Here is a 12,187-nt window from a genome sequence, read left to right as displayed (position 1 = left end):
AATTATACAATACCCTGTTTTCAACTACAGTCACCATGTCAAATGTTAGATCCTTAGACCTTATTCATTTTAGAACTGAAAGTTTATACACTTGTACTATTCTCAACCTATTTTCTCCAAGCCTAGCCCCTCACAACCACTTTATACTATATCTATAAGGTGTGGTTTTTTTTTTTTTAAGATTCTACTTCTAAGTGATATCATGGAATATTTGTATTTGTCTGGCATATTTCACTTAGCATAAATGCCCTCAACACAGGTAATAGAATTTCCTTCCTTTAAAGGTGAATAATTTTACATGCCATATTTTCTTGTTTCATTATCCATTGGTGGACACTTAGATTGTTTCCATACCTTGGCCATTGTGAAAAAGATGCAATTAATGAACATGGTAGTACAGATACTTTTTCCAAGTAATGGTTTTACTTCCTTTGGGTATATATGAGAATCTCCAGAATGGAGATTGCTGGATCATATGGTAATTCTATTTTTAACTTCCAGAGGAACCTCAATCCTTTTGTCCATAGTCTTTTTGATAATACCCATCCTGTCAGATGTAAGGTGTTCTTTCTTTTTTTTTTTTTAAGGTGATGTTTCATTGTGGTTTTGATTTGCATTTTTCTGATGATTTCTCATGATTAATGATGTTGAGCACTTTTCATGTGTTTGTTGGCCATTTGCATACCTTCTTTGGAAAGATGTCTATTCAACTTCCTTTGCCTATGTTTTTAATTGGGTTGGTGTTTTTGCTACTGAGTTGTGTGAGTTCCTTGTATATTTTAGATATTAACCCTGTTCAGATTTGTGCTTTGCAAATATTTTCTCCCATGCAGTGGATTGTCTTTTCATCGTGTTGACGGTTTCCTTTGCTGAGCAGAAACTTTTTAGTTTGATGTGGTCCCACTTGTTTACTTTTGCTTTTGTTTGCTTTGCTTTTGATGCCAAATCCAAAATATCACTGCAAAACCTATGTCAAGGAGCTTACTCCCCAGATTTTCTTCAAGGTGTTTTACAGTTTTAGGCCTCAAGTTCAAGCCTTTAATCCCTTTTGAGTTGATTTCTGTATAAGAGATTTCTGTATTTCTGTATAAGTTGATTTCTGTATAAGAATGTATGTTTCATTCTTTTGCACATTACAACCAATTTTCCCAACACTGCTTATTGAAGAGACTCTTCTTTCCCCAATGTATATTCTTGGTTCTTTGTCAAAAATTAATTGACTATGTGTACTTGGGATTATTTTGAGGTTTTCTATTCTTTTTTTATGGCAGTACCATACTATTTTGATTACTATGACTTTGTAATATAGTTTAAAATCAAGAACTGTGATGCCTCCAGTTTTGTTCTTCTTTCTCAAAATTGCTTTGGTTATTTGAGGCCTTTTGAGGTTCCATACAAATTCTATTTTTTTTTATTTTTATGAAAAATGACGTTGAAATTTTGATAGAGATCTCACTGAATCTATAGATCACTTTTGATCTAAATTGTGATTTATGGTGCCAAGTTCAAGAGTGGTGGGGTAATACGTTCACGGCAAGATTTAAATGAACCATTTAAATTCAGAAATTATTGAGAATTCCATAGAGCTAACATTTAAATGTTGATTTATTGCATCCCTAAAGCAAAGGCAAAAACAGAGTTTAGATTTTGTCTCTTGATCAGAAAATGAAGCTTACAGTCTGTTTTTTAATATTAAGTATTGTTACAACTATAATAGCATGTAGGGTTTTCTCTCTTCTTTTCTACTTGTCAATACCTGTTAGACCTGCTCTACTATGTGTATTTTTCACTATATTAAAAGGATTATAGGTTATACTTTCACATATAATAGGTAGTAGCTATATTTATCAAAAATCTTGTTAACTCTGCAGTTAGCTGTCAGCCTACATTCAGTATTGTTCTGTGAAACATCTGAGGGATGACTTGATATTAGGCATTTAATACTTTAGTATAAAAGGTTTATACAGTTTTCACTGAGCCATTTAATTCTTTTTTTTTTTTAATTCTCTTTCTAAGTTAGAATTTGACTCCTTTAGATTACACATTCTTCAAGCTTCTGTAATTACCAAATGACCAGACGTGCATTCAGGAATATCTTTTCCATTGCTTGGTATATTCTGGGAACTGTGATCAAAAAGGATACCAGGGACAACTGGGTGGCTCAGTGCATGAGCATCTGCCTTGACTCAGGGTGTGATCCTGGGGTCCTAGGATTGAGTCCTACATTGGGCTCCTGCAGGAAGCCTGCTTCTCCCTCTGCCTATGTCTCTGCCTCTCTATCTTTCTGTCTCTCGTGAATAAATAAAATATTTTAAAGAAAGGACACCAAATTTATGTTGCTTTTTAGTTTATGGGATAATTTTAATTTCTCATCAGTTAGGATTTAATAGATCCTCTGAGCACAATAACCAGCTCAACTCACTTTCTACAACTATTTTTATTTTTTTTTAAGATTTTACCTATTTATTCATGATAGACAGACAGACAGAGAGAGAGAGAGAGAGAGGCAGAGACACAGGCAGAGGGAGAAGCAGGCTTCATGCCGGGAGCCCGATGCGGGACTCGATCCGGGGTCTCCAGGATCACACCCTGGGCCAAAGGCAGGCGCTAAACTGCTGAGCCACCCAGGGATCCCCTACAACTATCTTTAAATAAATACATATCCTCATGTTCATACCACAAATATTTATGCATATGTCTGATACCTCCCCCAGCTTTCTCATGGTTAAAGACCATGTCAACATTTATCTTGGTGTCTCTAAATATGGATTTTTTTAATTTTTATTTATTTATGATAGTCACACAGAGAAAGAGAGAGAGGCAGAGACACAGGCAGAGAGAGAAGCAGGCTCCATGCACCGGGAGCCCGACGTGGGATTCGATCCCGGGTCTCCAGGATCGCGCCCTGGGCCAAAGGCAGGCGCCAAACCGCTGCACCACCCAGGGATCCCCAATCTTGGTGTCTCTAGTGTCTAGCAGGGTGAAAGGCACAGGGCAAGCATGCAGTTGATGTTTGTTGAATAAACCAATCCATTTTGAAGCAATCCTGTGCCTTTGACAATTAGATATATTAGATTTGAAGGATAATTGCCTAAGCTTATTTGGTTTTCTGAAGCACTCTTCTATTATCTCATTTATTTGGAGGGGTGATGTATTCGCTCATTTCATATTGACAGACAATTCTCAAGTTTCTTCATAAAATATTTTTCCTGTCCTATCCTACCTACCTTTCTCCATTATTGTGACAACTGTAAATAATCTATCATTTTTTGAAATCTGGCCAGAACAATAATCTATGCATCCATTCCCACCTAAAATGTGGAAGGCTATCTGTCTTGATTTAAAAGAACTACCATTCTAATCTTCTGCCAGCTATCATTTTCATAATTATTATTAAAAAGAGTCTTTGAGCACTAGTGTCTATTTTATTGTGGCATTCAGAAGGAGCAAGAGGCCAATTGTAACAATCTTTGCTTTTATAACATATATCCAGATCTATCTGCCTTACATAACAAAATCCTCTTACTTAGTGGCAACTCTTTGTCTTCTAAATCTACATTAACACTAGTGTTGCATTTGACAGAACAGAGTCACATTTTCAGATGGCATCATTTTACTATTCAAGCTTTGTGCAGAATTTTCTCCTGACATGAATTATCGTGAATGTTTACTTCCTGACAAAGAAATACAATCTCATTGTCTAAGAATTTACTCAGTGGACAGACTACAGAACAGTAGAAACATCAGCCTTATACAGTGTTTTTCATGCGTAAAATGTAGCCCAGGAGTGTACAAATAAATAAAACAGCAGCTGTCCACTGACCCAGCAGGCAGAGTGCACCAGACATAATACAGTCAGCAATAGCTCAAAACCTTGAGAATATTGTTTACTTTAAATAGTTAGCTCTCAGTTGTTCCTGGTAATGGGAGGCAAAGAGGAACATGGGTCACTGAGTTGAGAATATAACTTTAAAAGATTCATATTTACCATTAGTTTGAAATGTGCTCCAACTGTATTATTTTTCTATAGTTATTTTCAAATCAGAAAACCAATATTTTAGTTTTTGTGTTTCTCTTCACTGCTAAAGAACTTAAATCTAAGGCTTACAATTAATAATTATGGAAATGATCAGAGTAGTAATAGTTGGGGAAAGCAGCAGCAACTGATGTTGAAGATGAGCATCACTTTAGGTTCATCAAGCCAATTCCCAATTTCAATAGTGGTATTAGTTTCCTATTGCTACTCTAACAAACTACCTTAAAAATTGGTGGCTTAAACAATAAGAAATTACTATATCACAGTTCTAGAGGTCAGAAGTCCTACATGATTCCTATTGGGACAAAAACCAAAGTGTTCACAGGGCTACATTTCTTATTGGCTCCTCTAAGGAAGTGTCTTTGCCATTTTCGGCCTCTAGAGGCAGCCCATATTCCTGAATTTATGGCCCGTTCCTTCATCTTTAAAGCTAGCAATAGTAGGTTGAGCCTCTTTCATATAACATCATTCTGACCTCCTCTTCTGTCCACCTTTCCACTTTTTTTTTATAGTCCCACAGAGAGAGAGAGAGAGAGAGGCAGAGACACAGGCAGAGGGAGAAGCAGGCTCCATGCACCGGGAGCCCGACGTGGGATTCGATCCCGGGTCTCCAGGACCACGCCCTGGGCCAAAGGCAGGCGCCAAACTGCTGCACCACCCAGGGATCCCCTTTCCACTTTTAAGAACTCTTGATTACATTGAGACAGCCCAGATTACCCAGGATAGTCTCTGTATCTTCATCTGATTAGCAACCTTAATTCCACCTGCAACCTTGATTTCCCTCTGCCATGTACTCTAACATATTCACGGGTTCTAAGGATTAGCACATGGATTTGGGGTCCATTATTCCACCTACCATAATAATAAAATAATAATTACATTTTAAACCACACATGTCCTTTTTATTTTTATCTTTTCTAATATATTATCTTTTCACTAGTTGAACCCTAGCTTTCATTTCGCTATTGAGGAAAGTAGAAATTTTCAAGAGCTTTAAAAAACAGCTTTTTAAAAATCCACCTTCTGATATTCAAAGATAGGTTACAAAAATATGGAGAGAAGGTGGCATGAAGTCATGGAGGGAGGTATAGGGAGCCAAACTCAAGTGTCATCAACTATAAGCACCACTGAACTCTTAAGAAGGACATGGATTTGGATTACACCAATCTCAGATGGTCAGGGGATCTGGCCCAGTGACCAGAGTAGCCAAGGCATATTGTGCCTAAGGATTCTGCTCTGACAGGAGATTTTGTGAGATACATCCTTCCCTGTACACTTAATATTATCAAAGTGAAAAAGAGAAGGAGCTAATGAAATCGAGCATCTTATCCAGAAGAGACCGAGCCTTACACAAAAGGATTAATTGGATTATTGTAACAATCTATGATTTAAATTAAACAATAATAAAGATCATTTGAAACTTATCATAAACCATCAAATTAGTTAGGGACAAAACAACAATGGTTAGATTTCTGGTCACTTTACATTCACATGTGCAGAGAAAAATGTATCTCCTTTAAGTCTCTAGAACTGATGTAATCTTTATCCCAAATCCCTATCTACTGGTTATTGGGGAGGGTGGTAGGCTGAGGATGAGGCAAGTTAATTTTAGATCTATTTGTTAAAACCTCACCTGCTTTAATAATATAAGCAGTGTCTCTGGAGAATAAAATTCTCTGTGTTCTCATTTCTTAATTCTTCAGTTCCTTTCTCAACTTTTTTTCAAGATTATGTCTACTCTAGAGGGAGAGGAACAATTTATTGTGCCTGTTTCTCTGTTCTCCAGGAAAACAGCCCCATTTTCTCTAATTGAAGTGTGGCCTACTAGCCTCTGAAGCCATACATTGTGTTTGGTCACTTTGCACTACATACTGTTGGCCAAAATAATGCTCAAGGGAAGCAATAGCCATATCTCTCTTCTTGAGTCCACTTTACCCCTCAGATTGTATTGATTACAGATAACCTCAGTCTCTTTTGTTGAGACTCTAGAGCCAGAACCCCAATATCTAGGAAACGGTCATGTTTTTCTCATTTCAGTAGGTGCAATGGGTAATTTCACTGGCTTTCAACTAAATATCTGTATCCCATTGGAACTAAGGGAATTTTAGGAGTTCTAGCTAAAACCCTCCTGTCACTGCCCATACTGTTATGCTCCTTAACTTGTTTGATAGGCAACAAGTTGGTACACAATACACTATACAAAATTATTCTTAGATGCCTTTAAATATGGATCGAGAAAGGGCCTTCTGCCCTTGGGTTTTCTCTCACATATCTTACCCTCACCCACAGCAGTAATCCTAGTTGGAGGAAATAGGAATACACATCTGCTACTCCATTTATCCTCTTTCTGTTACCTTTCTTCTTCTCACTGTCCTTAAGAGTTTTAACTACAATGCTTTCTATTTTCAAGCAGCATCCTCTTGACTTATAAGCTTATAACAAGAGTCTCTCAAATTAAATGCAGTTAATAACAACTAGCCAAAAAAAAAAAAAACCCGAGCAAATTTGGTACATGGAGAAATGTTACACTAATACAATGGCAAAATATACAGTTGAACATTATAAACTACTCTAAAGAGCTCACTGAACTTTGCCAGGTCTCCTTCTCTCTCATTTTCTCTCCTTTTTCTATCCATATATTTTTCTTCTCTGGTAATGTCAGTTCAATTCTTTATCAGTGTGAACCTTCTTCTACCACATGCTGGTGAATATGACATCTATCCCATTCATCATGATCATCATGCTGGGAAACACAGCCTCCTTTACTCAGCAGCTGAGTTTTATATTTTACAACATCTTCTGCCAAGAAATACTGATTCATAGTTTCACTTAAAAATCTAGGAAACATCCTTGGTCTGGCTTTGGTTAAATATATCCACTGCATTTAAAATGTGGTGAGGGGGAGAGTCCACTACTAGCATGGCTATCAGGAATCCATTCCTCTAATATGGAGCCAATCCCAGAGAAGGGAAAACCACTGTGAGAGAAGTTAACCTAAGATCCCTTCCATCATTTAAAAATTTGGATGTCCTTGGTCCCAGTTCCCTCATAGAATCAAAAGACCTTTTGAAGACTCTGCTTCTCCAAAGTGTTTAACTCATTTATCCTATTTGCATGAGAAATTGAAACAGCTGACAAAATAGAATGCTAGTAAACATTCCTCACCTCTCATCTTCCAACCAAATACGGTTATGCTCAGTAGGTCTATTCATGAAGGAGGGCTTCACTGGATGGTCAGCATGAAGTGAATGTCCAAAGGGGCATCACCCGTGGGCTATTTTATTATCTTACCACAAGTTCCTTAGAATTTTGGAGCTAGTATAGTGGAAGTTATTTGGTGTAACAGACAGTGAAGAAGTTGTTCCAGTTCTCAAATACTAGAAATATTCATCAGGCCATTGTATATACTCTGTATCAGTGATTCTCAAAGAGTAATACCCCAATCAGCAATTTCAGCATCACGTAGGTACTTATTAGAAATGCAAAGTGGGGGGACCCTATCCATAATCTCCTAAATCAGGAACTCTGGGAAAGCAATCTGTTTTTTTTTTTAAGATTTTATTTATTTATTCATGAGACAGAGAGAGAGAGAGAGAGGCAGAGACACAGGCAGAGGGAGAAGCAGGCTCCATGCAGGGAACCCAATGTGGGACTCGATCCAGGGAACCCGGGATCAAGCCCTGGGCCAAAGGCAGATACTCAACTGCTGAGCCACCCAGGCATCCCAGCAATCTGTTTTAATAAACCCTCCAGCTGATTCTGATGTCTGCTAACATTTGAGAACTACTGCTCTTTATGTCTATAAGTGGATCAGATAAGACGTATCTTCCACTGGAATATACCTGCTTGAGAAGTGAGAGCTATTGTCCTTAGTAAGATAGCATTTTGCAGATCTTTTCCTGATTATTTGCTATCCTCAAATACCCTGCTTCCAGTTACACTGATAAGAATTCTGGCATGCAAAGATTATCTTAGAAATTTAAATTTGACTTTCTAAGGTACCTTTGAAGAACTAGTCAAAAAAAAAAAAGAACTAGTCAAAAACTTCAATTAGCCCCTATTTGCTTCTCTTTTTTGATTGGCAGGTGTCCATTATTGGAGATTGTGTTATTATTGGAGTATGATAGTGACCATGTCTCTCTAGTATTTTACTATAGTATTATTAGCTTATGGTAATAATAGTATTTTTGAAATACTATTGAAGAATATTTCTGGCTACTTCTTCCTTAAAACCAGTGCTCTTTTGGGTGTTCTTCACTGTTTTATTCTATAGTTGTCATTTCTTAAATCAAAATTTATCATATCTTTGTTATTGAATGTCTTGCATTCATACTGATTTCTAGAAAGAAATGGTGTGCTTGAGCATGTTGGAAGACATACTTCACTGTTTCTTCTTTTTTTAAAAAGATTTTTATTTATTTATTCATGAGAGACAGAGATACACAGAGAGAGAGAGAGAGAGAGGCAGAGACACAGGCAGAGGAAGAAGCAGGGTCCATGCAGGGAGCCCAACATGGGACTCGATCCCGAGTCTCCAAGATCATGCCCTGGGCTGAAGGTGGCACTAAACTGCTGAGCCACCAGGGCTGTCTCATTGTTTCTTCTCTTATATTTTGTCTCTTACTTCAGATGATTTCCTTAGTTATTTAAAAATCTGTATTCATTATTTTCACATGAATAAATGATTCTCAGTGGTAGTATAGGAAAATTTTAAAGATTATTTATTTATTTATTTATTTGAGAGAGAGCAGAAGGAAGGGGCAGAGGGAGAGGGAGAGAAAGTCTTAAGCAGACTTCGTGCTGAGCAAAGTGGGGTTCAACCCTGAGATCACGACTTAGGCTAAAACCAAGAGTTGGACCTTAAACAACTGTACCACCTAGGTAGGCACTCTGAAAAATTTTAAATATATAGAAATATCTTGTCTTCAAGCTCAATTAAATTAGAATAATTAGTTGTTGGGATATTATTATTGAGAATTATTATAATTTAACAGTGCCCAAATGATGACAATGTATAGATAAGATTGAGAATCACCAATATGTATTTTCCTTCAGATCCACGTTCCTTATTCTTCAGAACATTGTTTCCAAGCTGGCATCATAGATTCTATTTTGTGTATGTTGCTAATGGATATTTTCTAGATCTGGATGATATCAGCAATATGGGTAAGATCAAGATTATGATTAATATAAGGTGCTTCCACCTATTTTTAACTTGATGCATAATGGCATCCATCAATTTCTCATAGGGCATATTTCAGAAGTATGAGAAATCTTCTGACCACAACATCAAACATGCCATTTACCCACTAGTCCTGAATCTGGTGTTTAGCTGGCCAGATTCCCTTCCTTCCTCACACATAATAAGCAACCCTCCTGAAACAGGGTATCGATCACAAAAGAGCTTTTCCTTTTATTGACCTTGTGAATATTATATTGCTCCTGAGAATGAAAGTAAATTGTAGATGTCTTGGATCTCTATTTATAGCATGTATTTCAGTAAGTTCATGGAAGGTACGTAATGGGTGTGCAATAAATTGTTGCAGGGGTAGTTTAATGGTTGATACATGCCAATATTGAAATCATTTTGAAATAAAGATACTTGATTCCATGAAGATAACCTTTTTAACCTATTGTTTTTTTTATTTGTATAAATCCATTTGAATTAGAAACATGGAAAAATAGTATCTGAATACTTTTTGACGAACACTAATAAAACTTACTGATGATATTAGCAATTCATTTTAACTTCCAGATGTCGGTTTCCATAACTCTAAAATGATGATCCCCCAAAATTTCTGTGGAAGTTCTTCTTCCTTTCTTATACTACTGTGGCTCTCTTTCCCTCCACTCCAGACATTATAAATAAAGTTGAATTATCTCGGAACCTTCCTTTCAAAAAGAGGCAAGTTGGAATGAGTTGTGGATTTAAGGGTAGATAGCTGTGTTACTTTGTACTGGTTGCCTGTGTTCTAAGACCTCAATTTTGGGGGTTAAGTAGAAGGAATGGATAAGATGATTCCTAGTCCTAGAAGCCAGAATGGATTTGGGTGGAGGACACAGCCAGGGTCAAAATATGGTGCAATGTTTCTTTGCGAAGAAGGGAAAGGCAAATCATAGTACCATGTCATAAACTCAGTGAGTTTACTGGTCTGGGTTTGATTAAATATCCACTAACTAGAAGTTCAGAAACTAGTAGAATGTTGAAAAAGATGACTTTGAAAAAAGAAATAGGAGTAACTCGGGTCAAATGAGATTAAATACTAATATGAAGACTAAGCGAAGATCCTGGTACTTATTGTAATGCTGTGAGATTTGGACACAGACATGAATGGACAAGGTTTTACCATTGGTGTGTGTGCCTCTTATCTTTACATAGTTAAACTATGTACAGTAAAGTTTACAAATTCAGGTATACCTCTTGGTTGATTTTTACACATGTATGTTTCCATTCACCCGTTTAAGCATCTCTCAGACCAAGATTTCACCTCAGGAGTTTCCCTTATGCTCCTTAGCAGCCAATAACACTCTCCTCGGGGTTAATAACTATTCTGATTTCTATCTAAATAGATTAGATTTCCATGTTCTTAAGCTTCATATAAATGGAATCACACAATATGTATTCTTTTGTGTCTGACTTTTTTCCCTCAACAAATTTTTTTCTGAGCTTTGCCCATGCTGCTGTGTATAATAGTAGTTTGTATGTTTTTATTGCTGAGTTGTAGAAGTATTGTGCAGTTTGTTTATTCAGTCTTCTGCTGGTGTACATATGAGTTGTTTTCACTTTTTGACTATTAAGTTTTGAATAAAACTGCTATGAATATTTTTACACATGAATTTGGGTAGATACACGCATTGTTTCTCTTGGAGAGGAATGGAACTGCTGGCACAACTGCTGGCTTATATTTATCTTTAATAGATTTAACCAAATAGTTCTCCTAAGTAATTGAACTAATTTACATTTCCACTATCAACACATGAGAGTTTAGTTATTTAATATCCTTGCCATTATTTATGTCTGTCAGTTTTTTTAGTGTTAATCATTCCTGTGGATATACAGTGCTCTAATTATGGTTTTATTTGCAGTTCCCTGGTGACTATTGATGTTGACCAACTTTTCAATGTTTATCTGCCATATAGATATTTTATATATTGGTGGCTTAATGTCTTCTTGCTATCATTTTAAATTGTGTTTTTGTATTTTTCTTGCTGTGTAGGATTTTTTTAATGTATGCTAGACAAGTCATTTGTCAGATTACCATTTCTCTGTGTCTTGCATATTTGCATTCTTAATGATGACTTTTGCTCATCAGAAGGGCTTTATTTTAATGAAGGTTAATCTGTAAATGCTTACTTTTCTGTTTCAGAAATATTTGACTACTCTAATATTATGATGATATATTTTCTTCTAGAAGCTTTATTATTTTCACTTTTATTTTTTTAAAGATTTTATTTATTCATGAGAGACAGAGAGAAAGAGAGAGAGAGAAAGAAAGAGAGAGAGACAGGAAGAGGGAGAAGCAGGCTCCACGCAGGGAGCCCAATGTGGGACTTGATCCCGGGGCTCCAGGACCACACCCTGGGCCAAAGTCAGGCACCAAACCACTGAGCTACCCAGGGATCCCCTTATTTTCACTTTTAGATCCATGGTTCAATTTGAATTTTTTTGTGTGTGTGGTTTGAGGTAGGAGGTCAAGACTTTTTTTTTCCATATGCATATCTATTTGTTATAGAGTCATTGCTTGAAAGAGCCATTCTGACCCTAACACACACTAAAGTATTGTAGCACAGTGGTTAAAAATAAAGTTATCTTCTATATGTGGATCAATTTTTGAAATCACTATTCCAATTCTTATTGTATATTTGTTTATCTATATACCAACATCACACTAACATCATTATTGTAGATTTATAATAAATATTAGAAATTGATAAACTTCCTCAACCAAATTCATCTTCTTCAAAATTATCTTGGCTATACTAGTATTTTTGTGTGTGCATTTAAGTTTATAACTTACATTTTATTAACTTACAGATACACCTTTTCTGAGATCTTATACATATACCCGTTCTGGGATCTTAATTGATATACATTAAAACTATAAATTTAGGGGCAATTGGTATCTAAAATATTGAATCTTTCAATTGTTT

Source organism: Nyctereutes procyonoides, unplaced genomic scaffold (genome assembly GCF_905146905.1).
Source record: "Nyctereutes procyonoides isolate TBG_1078 unplaced genomic scaffold, NYPRO_anot_genome, whole genome shotgun sequence".
Classification (NCBI taxonomy): Eukaryota; Metazoa; Chordata; class Mammalia; order Carnivora; family Canidae; genus Nyctereutes; species Nyctereutes procyonoides.
The sequence above is the reverse complement of the archived record's forward strand: the minus strand, read 5'-3'. Positions refer to the sequence as shown.